The 13312-nt window shown below is 33.9% G+C and overlaps 1 long non-coding RNA gene across 1 annotated transcript in view; it reads right to left on the bottom strand.

The window, feature by feature from the left end:
* LOC140713364 (uncharacterized) overlaps nt 1–13312 on the bottom strand; it is a 223055-nt gene that overhangs the window by 166434 nt on the left and 43309 nt on the right. The window contains exon 2 of the long non-coding RNA XR_012095403.1: nt 5899–5997. This is a non-coding gene — a long non-coding RNA (uncharacterized lncRNA). The remainder of the gene's footprint in view (nt 1–5898; nt 5998–13312) is intronic.

Below are 13312 nucleotides of genomic sequence, written 5' to 3'. Positions count from 1 at the left end.
GAAAGCTACACAAAAAGAAACCTCCAGAAATCTGCAAAATTTCACCCTAGAAGCCCTTAGCTAAGAAATGATCAGCATATAAAGTTGAGGAAACCATCCAAGACCAGTGAGAGAACCTCCTGGAAGGATTATTTTATGACTTAATCTGAAACAGAACCAGGGCCCGGAATAATTCTTGTTGCCACTAGCCAAGAGGAAAAGGACTCATGATTCATGAGTAATCAGAAGCATAAGGAATCAGTAACATGACAAAATTAGACTTAAACTAATAATTGCTCTCGTCTCATCAAACAAATTTTAAAAGTAAGGCTCCAAAAGATCACCTTTTCAAAGAAATGTAACTGCCTCAGAAGCAGCTCAGGAAAGTTTATAGGGATTAAAAATATATATATCTAGCACTCAAGAAGGTAAAATTCAGAGAAGCTAATGCCCAATAAAAAAAAATGACCTGCATTCCAAGAAGCAGGTAATCCATAAGGAGTTGAAAATTTAATCAGTGGAAGCAGATCCACAAATGATACAAATAATAAATTTAATTAATAAGAACAGGAAAAGGGTTATTAAATGATAAAACTATAACTATTATGTATAGTTCAAGGAGGTAGAGGAGATATTGAAAATATTGAATAGAGAATACAGAAAATGCAAAACATAATCTAAATCAAACTTCTAAGGATGAAAAAGTAAACACTGAAATAACATATACAATGGATGAGATAAATTACAAATAAACTGCTATTAAAGAAAATATTAATGAACTTGATGACATGGCCCTAGAAACTATCTAGAATAAAATCTAGAGCCAAAAATAAAAACACCAAAACTGGGAACTAAAATGTAAATAGAGCATCAGTGAGTCATAGAACCATTTCAAACAGTTTTATATACTTATTATTGGAGTCCTTGATCAAAGGGACTCAGAAAAAACAGTTAATTTTTTTTTAAATCTTCCAATTTGACGAAAACTGTAAATCCACAGTTCTAAGAAGCTCAGTGAAACCTAAGCACAAGACACAGTTTGGAAATTTTCCTTTATTTCTTGAAAGAATAGAACAAACAAGGTTAAAAGAAATTTCTTATAAAGTCTTCTACCAAGTTAAAAGATGTTATTGATTTGCAAATTTACTTCATTGTCTATTCAAATGATGCTTTTTCTTGGGGATACACATGAATGTGCATTTTTGAGATGTTATATATATGTGATATTGTGTTCATCACTTGTGAAAAAAATTGGCTGGATAATAAAGAGTTGGTAAAACTATTCACATAGTTATATGAGATTTTACTCACATATTTTTAAATTTAATAATTCCGTAAGGTAAATTTATTTATTTTTTTAGACAAGGTTTCACTCTGTTACCCAGGCTGCAGCATACTGGTGTGATCTTGGCTCACTGCATTCTCCCAACTCTCGGCTCAGATGATCCTGTACCTGAGTTTCCTGAACAGCTGGGATTACAGGCACTTGCCAACAAATTCGGCAACTTTTTTTTTTTTTTTTTTTTTTTTTTTTAACGGAGTCTCACTCTGTTGCCCAGACTGGAGTGCATGACACAATCTTGACTCACTGCAACTTCCACCTCCAGGGTTCAAGGGATTCTCTTGTTTCGCCCTCCCAAGTAGCTGGTACTACAGGCATGTGCCACCATGTCCAGCTAATTTTTGTATTTTTAGTAGAGACGTAGTTTCACTATGTTGGTCAGGCTGGTCTCGAATTCCTGACCCCAGGGCATGCACCCACCTCCGCTTCCCAAAGTGCTGGGATTACAGGCTGAGCCACCGTGCCTGATCTTTTATATTTTTTATAGAGACAGTGTTTCATGCCAGGCACGGTGGCTCACACCTGTAATTCCAGCACTTTGGGAGGCCAAGGCAGGTGGATCACTTGAGCTCTGGAGTTTGAAACCAGCTTGGCAAACATGGCAAAACCCCATCTCTAGTAAAAATACGAAAATTAGCCAGGCATGGTGACGTGTACCTGTAATCCCAGCTACTCAAGAGGCTGAGGCAGGAGAAACGTTTGAACCTGTGAAGTGGAGGTTGGTCACTGCAGTGAGCTGAGATCACACCACTGCACTCCAGACTGGGTGACAGAGTGAGACCTGTCTCAAAAAAAAAAAAAAAAAAAGACAAGGTTTCACTATGTTGCCCAGGTTGGTCTCGAACTTTTGGGCTCAAGTGATCTTTTTGCCTCAGCCTTCCAAAATACTGGGATTACAGGTATAAGCCAACAAGCCCAGCCTAAAATTTCATTAAAATTAGATATTCTGTATATTGTGGTAATATCCATCCATTAAAGGATACACTATATTTTCTTTAAGACGAACCTACCTGATAAAATAATTTTTAACATTTCTAGTATAAAATTTCATTAAAATTAGATATTCTATATATTGTGGTAATATCCATCCACTAAAGGATAGATTACATTTTCTTTAAGACAAACCTACCCAATAAAATAATTTTTAACATTTCCAGTATAATACTCATTTTTATGAGCAACTGAACTTTTTGCAATCTTAGTCTGCCCTCTTCAATCTAAAACATTAAAAAATACACAAACTGCATATTTGAATCCAATAAGACCTATTTTATCTTTGGAGTTATTCTCCAGGAACGTGATATATGCCATTTAAGTAAGCTGAGCAGATGTCAAAACTGTTGCTTCATCAAAATTCAGAATTCTAGTGCCCAAAGGCAGCATGGAAGCTGTTGGCTTCACTGCCACACACAGAAAACCAAAAAAGAAAAATATACAGGATTGAGATTTTCACAAGTAGCCAGAAAAAACTAATATGTAAAAACAAACAGGCCAGGCATGGTGGTTCACCTCTGTAATCACAAACACTCTGGGAGGCCGAAGAGGGAAATCAGTTGATGCCAGGAGGTTGAGGCTACAGTGAGCTATCATTGCACTAGTGCATTTCAGCCAGGGTGACAGAGCAAAACACTGTCTCTAAAGAACAATACCAACAATAGCAACAACAACAACAGTTCCCAGGGGCCACAGAGAAGTAGAAAAACTGAGTAGATGGTAAGACGTTGGAATTCCATATTCCCTCCATTTTGCCCAGCACCAAGTATGCAAAAACTCTCCCCACAACTCATGGATTTTACACTAGAAAAAGTGAAATTGAGGTGGTTAATCAGCTTACTCACCTATCCTTGCCTCAGCCCGTGAGAAGTATCGTGATTGCCTGAATGGAGAAATATCCCTAATGACAGGCAGAGACAAAGGAGGGGGGCAGGACCACCAACTCCACCTCTGGAAACTCTGCTCTGTAACTTAGCCAAAAGAAACTCCAAATCAGAGTGGCTGTTCTGCAGCACCATGCTGTGGGAGGTTGTTTCACAGGTCCCCTGGGCACGAATCTGAAGCCAGCTTTTCCTCATTACTGGGATAATCCCTTAGGGACTTTCTCCATTCAGGATGAGCAAAGCCCTGATATTTACTAGAGTGGAGAAAAACCCGGGCTTAATGTGCCTCCTAGAGCCAACAAGGAGGCAGCAATAGCAGTACAGATTTGTTAAGCAAGCATATTAAATAATAATAATAAAAAAAACGAACTGGACAGAGAAAACTGGAATAAATAATCTTTTAAGGAAAAGACACAGAAGGACACCCATAAGAAACAGCAGCAAGCAGGGAACCGTAATCTCTCCAAAAAGGCAAAGCAAAAATCCAGTGACTTGACCTAATGACAGCAATATTTGAGCTCTCAGATAAATAATTCAAAATATCAGTCTTAAGGAAACTCAGTGATCTTCAGGATAACACAGAGAAACGATTCAGACATTTATCAGAGAAATTTAACAAAGGACTGAAATACTGGCAACAAAAAAATCTTGGAAATGAGAAATATATTTGCTGAATAGAATAACGCTTTACAGGCTCTCAACAACACAGTGGAGCAGGAGAGAAAGGAATCAGTGAACTTGAAGACTTGCTATTTGAAAATACACAGTCAGAGGAGAAAAAAGAACAAAAAGGAATGAAGACCACCTATATGATACAGAAATTACCTCAAAAGAGCAATTCTAAGAATTATTGGTGTTCAAGAGGAATCTCAACAAGTGAATGGGGTAGAAAGCTTATTCAAATAAATAATAAAAGAAAACTTTCCAAAACTTGAGAAAGATACACCACATATCCAGATACAGAAAGATCTTAGAGCACCAAACAGATTAAACCCATATAAGAGCATCCTAAGAAATATAATAATCATGCTCTCAAAGGTCAAGGACAAAGATGAGATCCTACAAGCAGCAAGAGAAAAGAAGCAAATAAGATATAAAGGAGCTTTAGTTTGTCTGGCAACAGACTTCTCAATGGAAAATATACAGGCCAGGAACAAAGAGAATGACTATTGGGGCTATCTACAAAGAAGAACATATACCATCTAGGAATTGAGATTTTAAGAACATCACATGGATAGGTAAGTAGTGTTTGTCTTGCTTCAGAATACACAATTAGTGACAGCTGGAAGGTAATATATTGTAGCTGATTAAAAACCCAACTTGCTATTTTAGCATTCTCCAGAAGTTTCATATAGAGTGTATTAGTCAGTTCTTGCATTGCTATAAATAAATACCTGAGACTGGGTAATTTATAAAGAAAAGAGGTTTAATTGGTTTACAGTTTCACAGGCTGTACAGGAAGCATGGCAGCGTCTGCTTCTGGGGAGGTCTCAGAAAACTTACAATCATGGAGGAAGGTGAAAGGGAAACAGGCATATCTTACATGGGCAGAACATGAGTGAGAGAGAGAGAGAGAGAGAAAGAGAAGGGGACACACCTTTAAATGACCAGATCTCATGAGAACTCACTCACTATCATGACAATAGCACCAAGCAAGAAATCTGGCCCCATGATCCAATCACCTCCCACCAGGTCCTACCTCTAACATTTGGGATTACAATTTGACATGAGATGTGGGCAGGGACATGGAACCAACCATATTATAGAGGCTTGGTGGACATCTATCTACCAAGAATAATGGTGGATCAATAATAGAGGAGACTCAATAATGGGCAGGATTTTGAGGAATAATGAATTCAAATACTGTTTTTAGTCTAAGATGTTTTATTGTTATGTGGTATTTTTCAATGCTTAATTTTGTCTGACTGGTAAAATCAACCCTTCATATATCTAATATATATGAGACAGAATGCTGCTCCATTGCTCAGGCTGGAGTGCAAAGGCACAAATACAGCTCACTGTAGCCTTGATTCCTGGGTTCAAGTGATTCCTCCTATCAGCCTCCCTAGAAGCTAAAACTACAGGCATGTGCCACCATACCCAGCACTCAGCTAATTTTTTTTTTCTTAAGACAGGATTTTGCCACATTGCCCAAGTTCATATCAAACTCCTAAGCTCAGTCAGTTCATCCACCTCAGCTTCCCAAAGTGCTGGGATTACAGATGTGAGACACCGAACCTGGCCTAACAGCATATATTAATAAATATTTTATCCAGAGTGATTTTTATAATAATTATTATCAGAAACATATATGAGTCAATATAATGAGATTGATATATTATACTTTAAAATAATAAAGATGGTTCATATGTATTCCTAAACCCTAAGTCATTGTAAAGGTTTCAGATAATAGCTTGATGATTAAAAATAAATTGTGCAGACACAACTTTAGAAGTTGAATATTTTAGGATCATATTCATAAGATTTTCTAAGCCAGTGCTTGATGCTTTACCTTAACTCCTATTTCTGAGCAGATGCAATTTTGTTTCCTTTTATTATTCTGAAGTTTGTAACTGATACACATAAAATTATTTTAATGGCAGCATGAACATTTAGCGATTTCAGCTAAAATTGAAGAAAAGTCCTATTATTGGTCTCCTGCAAAGGCATCTACTTTCACGTAAGATGGAAAAGACTTACAGAAATACTGCTGCTTCCGTGGTCATTTCCCAAATGAATGGTTGGCAACTGGTGCATGTTTCTAACTAGACTTAGGATAATCTGCAAGTGCAGGGACATCTGTAATCAGAAAATATGGTCAATTAGACACAGTCATTCCAATTTGAGAATAAAATAGAGGTATATTAATTCTTAAGCAAATATTTTCATAGTTTGAAGTGGTTTCTAGCAGGATTTTTAAAGCAGCTAGGGTAATTTCAGATATCTCCTCCAGAAATGTTTTACTTAAAGATAAAACAAGCCAAATGAATTTTTTTGTTTTTCTTAAATATCAGTTTTATTGGGAAAATATTTTATATTCATCTAGTATGCTATTTCTCTTATCAATGAATGTGCAGAGAAAATAAATAAATCAACTTATTCTAGCATGAAACAAAATAAAATGCAGAGTTTTGAAAAAGTATCAAAATATTAGAAATGCCACTACTGGGATTCTTTTACGTATACATAAAGAAAATACATTTCTCCCTATTTTATTTTTCTTGGAGCAGAAACTTGGTACTATTATTCTCTGTAAGTTTTGCTTGAGTCCCTTTCCAAATCTTTCTTCCACTTCACTTGGGAAAATCTAGCTTAAGATTAACTTCTTAAATAGGTACAAATAAGTGTAATCTTTATTTGTAAGATTTTATTTATTTTATTTTATTTCTGCTAGGCCATCCCTGCTTTATTAGTCTTTGTAAAGTCATGCACTGAGTAATGATGTTCTGGTAAACGATGGACAACATATACAATGGTAGTCCCCTAAGATTATATTAGAGTTGAAAATTTTCTATCACCTAGTGATGTCACAGCCATGTTGACAGCGTAGCTCAACACATTACTCACTTGTTTGTGGTGATGCACGTATAAATAAATCTGTGTTGCCAGACACATAAAAGTATAACACATACAATTATGTACAATACATAACACCAGATAATAATAAATGATTATGTTACTGGTATATGAAGTTACTATACTTTTTATAATTATTTTAAAGTGTAGTCTGTCTACTTATTTTAAAAAGTTAGTTGTAAAATCGTCTCAGATAGGTCCTAAAGAAGGTATTGCAGAAGAAGGCACCGTTATCATAGGACATGACAGCTGCTTGCGTGCTACTGCCTTGAAAACATTCCAGTGGAAAAAGACTTGGAGGTATAATCCTGCATAGGCCTAAGCTAACGTGTGTGTGTCTTCATTTTTAACAAAACATTTTAAAATTAAAACAAATAAAAATGAAAAAAAAAGCTTGAATAGGGACGTAAAGAAAGAAAATATTTTGTATAGCTATGAAAATGTGCTTGAGTTTTAAGCTAAGTGTTTTTACAAAAGAATAAAAACATTTAATAAATTAAATAACTGTAAAGTAACACAGTTACAGTAAGCTAAGCTTAATTTGTTATTGAAGAGAAAATTTAAGTAAATCTAGTGTAGCTTAAATGGACAGTGTTTATGAAGTCTACAGTATTGTACAGTAATGTCCCGGGCCTTCACATTCACTCACCAATCAGTCACTGACTCACTCAGAGCAACTTATAGTCCTGTAAGCTCCATTCATGATAAATATCCCACACGGTTTTATTATTTTAAAAATCTTTTATATCATATTTTCACTATACCTTTTCTATGTTTAGATACACAAACACCATCGTATTACAATTGCCTGCGGTATTCAGTACAATAACATGTTCTACAGTTCTGTAGCTTAGAAGCAATAGGCTATACCATATGGCCTAGGTGTTTAGTAGGCTATAACATTGCACATTTTTCAGAACATATCCCCATTGTTAAGTTACACATGACTGTGTTTAGGTTTGTCAGTAGACGTTATGAGATTAAATGGCACATTAAAAAGCAATATTTGAACATAGATATACTTGTCTACAAATTGAAGAGCCTCACCTTTGCTTTTCCATCCCTACCTCAGCACACAAATACCAAGTCCATGAAATCAAGACTCATCTCACTAGTTGGGCATCGTGGCTTATGTCTGTAATCCTAGCACTTTGGGAGGCCAAGGTGGGCTGATTGCTTGAGCCCAGGAGTTTGAGACCAGGCTGGCCAACATGGCTAAACCCTGTTTCCACAAATATACAAAAATCAGCCAGGGGTGGTGACAGGCACCTGTAGTCCTAGCTACTCAGAAGGCTAAGGTGAGAGGATCACCTGAGTGCAGGAGATTGAGGCTGTGGTGAGCCGTGATTGTGCCACTGCACTCCAGCGTGGGTAACAAAGTGAGACAGTGTCTCAAACAAAGAAAAAACTCAACATCTCATATAGACTACTAAGTATTGTTAGAAACATATTGCCGTTTGATTTTCTCAGGCTGAAAGGGGAAACCGTACATAGACACACACTTCTCAGCAGAAAAGATGGTAGGGCAGAGGTAAGGAAATATAAAAAAGACAAAAAGTTGGTAACTTTTAAATATCTACCTCAGAGAATGTTTTCATTAGGGACAAGATTTTCCTTAGTCTCAACTTTTCACAGGAGGTCTAAATTCTGAATTATTAGAAACATGGAAAACCTGTAGATAGTAGATTAAATGAGATCTACTGCAAACTTAGGATTCAGATATTCTTTTCAAAAGGTAGATAAACATTATTAAACATTTCTTTCAGTAGGTAATCATCCTTAATTTTATACCTTATTATATGGATGAAAATATCATTAAATGATAGCAGTACCTTCCACCAACTACAAATTGTTTTATTTTGGCATCTTTGGGATAACTACAAATGTTTTTAATTTTCTTTGTCATGTTTAGAAATTGTTATTCCATTTAGTCTTTATCATAACCACATCCATTTAAGATTTTGGTATGAAATAACAATCATATTATCAAGATACTTTAAAAAAAGTCTTCAAATTCATTTTTTTTCCCCAGTTTCATCCCTCTACTTTTCACTATCCAAGATATCACACCCAATAAGATGTTGTAGATTACCAGAGTACTTAGCCTGGGATTTTTGTATAACCAACCGAAGATTAAAAACAAAAAGACATGATTTACATAATTCAGTGTTTATGACATTATTGTGCTCTGTTTTTAAAATGCAGATCCTAAATACTATATTGATTCCAAAGATGAAAATTCCATGGGATAAGAATACTTACATACTCGTTTTACATATCCATTAAAGTATTCTATGTGATTTTTGCAAATATCATGTTGTTCCTTTTTTCAGAAAATGTTAAAAGTTTCATTTAGTTTTCAGTCTGTGAGTGTATATGTGTGACGAAAAGTGGAGAACAAGAAAAGTAAGATAGATGGTGGTGATGATGATAACGACAGATGATGAGAGAGACAACGTTGACAACAAAAATTAATTCTATTGAATTATTTCCTTTGTAACATGGATAATATAAGCAGGTGTAACGGATTAAATTCAGGAAAGAGTGGCATGCACGTCTCAGAAGCTAGTTAGAACCTAAACATACCCTAGCATGTGACTGGAGTAAAAGATAATAATAAATAAAATAAATTTTATTAATGGAAAATTTAATATATTTGTGATTCAATAAAAATTAATTATATTATATAATTAATATAAAAACAACTGTTATCTTGTTTTGTATTCTTCCAGATCTTCCAGACATCAGAATATATATTTTTACATAATTTTGCTAAGAAAATGTTTATATAGAATAAATTTTACACAAGGTATAATTTTTTTAGTATTTTAATATTAAGGGTTAATCATATATTTACAATTTTTTTTCCCAAAAATTACACAACTTTACACTCTAACACTCTATTTTGACTTGGTGTGAGTTCCCTTGTGACTAGTTATTGGTCAGTGCTGAACTTCTCTTTTTTTTAATTTGCAAGTTTGGTATATAAGAAATAATATTAATGATTTTTTTGTACAATGTTCATTACGTAGAGGTTAAGAATATTTTATATATTTACTTTATATTTAAATTATCTTCTAGGAGTTTTCTCTTTGTGTTCTTGATTAAGTCTTCTAATAATGTATATGAATAATTTAAACTATTTTAACAAGTGATAGAAATGTGACCGACCTTTGTTATCTTTTATAGAAGAATTATGAAGAGATAAACAGCAGCAACAACAACAACAACAAACTATACTAGCATATTTGTAACGAGTACATATAATTACTCTTAGGGAAAGCACATGCGTAGCTCAATACTATATATCTTTTAACTGACACAGCTTGGCTTTTTGAAAAATAAAGTTAGGCAGCAAAATAATGGTCCAAGGTACACATTTAAAACTGAGGTAGATTCTACCCACACAAGAAAGAAACATTTTTTGTGTTTCTTGCCTTACAAAATGTGCAGACCCAATGTCTGACGCTGTCCTTAAGAATAAAAGATCTATTTGTTTTTAGTAGACAATCTCTCCTTAATATAAATAAATATAATATAACTTGAATACATATATGCTCAATTTTAAATATCTCTGTTAAAATAGCAATCTTGTGCCTAAACCATTATGAGTTTAGAAATGTTTCAAAATCACATATGAAGAAAATAAGTAAAGCATCCATTATTAAAAACAATATATTTTGGATGTGAGAATTTTTACAAACATATGTAAAGGTAGTTTTTCAAAAAAATAACCATTGATTTTGTTTTAGAAATAGATTTTTATTTAATTTGTCAACAGCATTTATTTATTAACTACATCATTTAAGGTTCAACAGTTTGATTCTATTTAAACTGGTAGCACTAAAAAAGTCAACACATTGACTTGTTTCATAGAGCTTAGTACAAACAAATCAAAAGGCCAAGGTCGATCTTTATGTAATTTGTAGAGGGAAGTGTCTTAAGGGAGGTTTAGAAATTTAATTCATCAGAAGTCCAATGTCTGCATTACCAAGGGTCAGTCCAAAAAAATAGTCACTTCCATAGTCGTTCTGTCACGATGAGATGCCCAGCATATTGCTAAACATTTCCTGAAGTTGAATCTACAAAATACTTGTTTTACAATTTAATGCCATGAAAAACTATTTTATCTGTAAAAATCAACATGACTTATTTCTCGTAATTATATCAAAAGATTTGTGTAAGCTTACTTAATGTTTCTTTCTGCAAGAAAACTCAGAAACAAATTTAATATTGAGTTACTTCACCCTTCAGGAATACTTATTTCTCTTCCTTTGCATAAGTAGTTTTAAATGAAATTCCAAAATATATTTCTACCTTTGGACATGTTTACTTTGCATATAGTTTTGTAATATGTCTTTTTAATGCCTAGTAAAGTATGTAAAATGTATGTATACATGTATTTTTCTTGAGTTTATCACACCATGGAAAGTCTCACTTCAGTGCATATCATCTTTTTATGTCTAATATTCTATATTCTATATTATTTAACTTATTCCTTTTTTAAATTTAGTTTTTTCCATATTGATCCACTACTTGGCAAAAGTGTTCTTGTGAAGCATGTGGGAGTGTATATGCCTGTGCCTTTTTTCTTTATATAATTTTGTAGCAGTTTAAAATCAAGATCAAACAGCCATATTTTACTTCTCTAGTAGATAAAATTCTTCTATATTTGCTGTGCCTTTGACTAAAACAAAATACATACACTGGAAAAAATAATATGAAACAAAAACAGATACTGCTGTGTATATTATCAGAAATCAGTAAGGATATTTGAAAGATGAAACAGGATGTTAGACTTTTTAAAGTTGAAATATACTAAGCTAATAAAGGATTTCAGTGGAGTCTAATTTAAGTCATTACCAAAGTTGCCATTTCTTAGACAGCTTATGTATTAAAGATACAAATAAAGAAATAGATAATGTATAGAAAAACTTTTACATGTGAAAATGATTCAGTTTAGTCAAATACAATTCTTAAACCACTTTGGTTACACTGAATGACTTGTGAAATATGAATGATATAATTCTTTGTATAGTGATAGGCTAATATAAGTTATTGTGCATCAGTTTGGAACTACACATCACCAGAAGTAAATTCTTATATTTGGTGGGATTCAGAAAAATGTAGACACTCACCAAGGCTAAACAAACAAAAAATGTTCAATATCTCAATCTATACTCTAGATGATAAAGGGAAAATGCCATTTGTATTAATGAATTAAAAAAACTGAAACATAATCAAATTTCATACATTTATAAACATAACTTTAAGGATTATAAATATTATAAATTAACATTCTAAATGCTAAATCTTTGAAATATTAATTGAAACATGAATAATTGAACAGAAAAATTTAAATACATGTGAAGCAATAAGGCAAAAGACAAATGTGTAAATGTATTTGTGTCTGTATGTTTAATTGAGTACCTGAAAATCAGAAAGTAAAAAGTTAAAACTTGTGATGCCATTATAATATTCCCTGAACTGTGTACATTAAAAATACTCTAGATTTTAAATTTGAAAGCTCTGATAATATAGCACGGCATTTTCAGAAAAGTTATTCTAAATCTTATGTTAGCAGATAGAAACAATTTAGTTGAGTGGAGATATATAGATTGTTATGGTTCTGTCTTTGCAGGGCTTTCCTCTTTTGTGTGTGTGTGTGTGTGTGTGTGTGTGTGTGTGTGTGTGTGTGACAGAGCCTTGCTCTGTTGCCCAGGCTGGAATGCCGTGGCGTGATGAGAGCTCACAGCAACCTCTGCCTCCTGGCCTCATGCTGTCCTCCTACCTCAGCTTCCTGAGTAGCTGGGACTACAGGTGTGTGCCACTATGCCCAGCTAAATTGTATATTTCTTTTAGAGACAGGGTTTTGCTATATTTCCCCAGCTGGTTATGAACTCCTGGGCTCGATCTATCCACCTGACTTGGCCTCCCAAAGTGCTGAGATTACAAGCGTAAGCCATCATGACTGGCCTAGGCCTCTCAACATTTTTAAAGACAATTTTGTGGACTATATCTAAAAAGGTTTACTCTATCTATCAATCTATCTATATATCTCTATCATCTATCATATTTGTACCTACCTATCTATATCTATCTACCTACCTATCTTCCTACCTATCTGCCTGTCAATATTTGTTCATCTTCTATAGAAGTAATCTACTGTCAAATTACATGTATGTAATTTTAGGGACAATTTGACGTACAAACAAATAAAAATCCTTAATGAATTACTCTAAGAAGAATGAATGTTGTCTTGACAGTGGAGAATAGAAGCAGATGTCCTTGCTGGTATTTGCAGCTACACTATCTTTATGAGCTCACTAGTCTTTATAGTTGTTCAAAATCTACATTGTTTAAGATATTTCAGGAAATGACATTGTCATAATTGCCCTCATCAAATCAAGGAAAGTTTGACTTAACAAGACTTTTGGACACTGTCCCTGCAGCAGAGGTTATTATTCATTGGTGGTTTCATATAAAAATATTGAAAGCTAAAAGATAGATTCTTCCAGCTCAGCAAAGCCAAGGAGAG

The sequence above is a fragment of the Chlorocebus sabaeus genome, chromosome 1 (genome assembly GCF_047675955.1).
Source record: "Chlorocebus sabaeus isolate Y175 chromosome 1, mChlSab1.0.hap1, whole genome shotgun sequence".
NCBI classification, from domain to species: Eukaryota; Metazoa; Chordata; class Mammalia; order Primates; family Cercopithecidae; genus Chlorocebus; species Chlorocebus sabaeus.
Note: the sequence above shows the minus strand (reverse complement) of the source record. Positions and strands in the feature narration are given on the sequence as shown.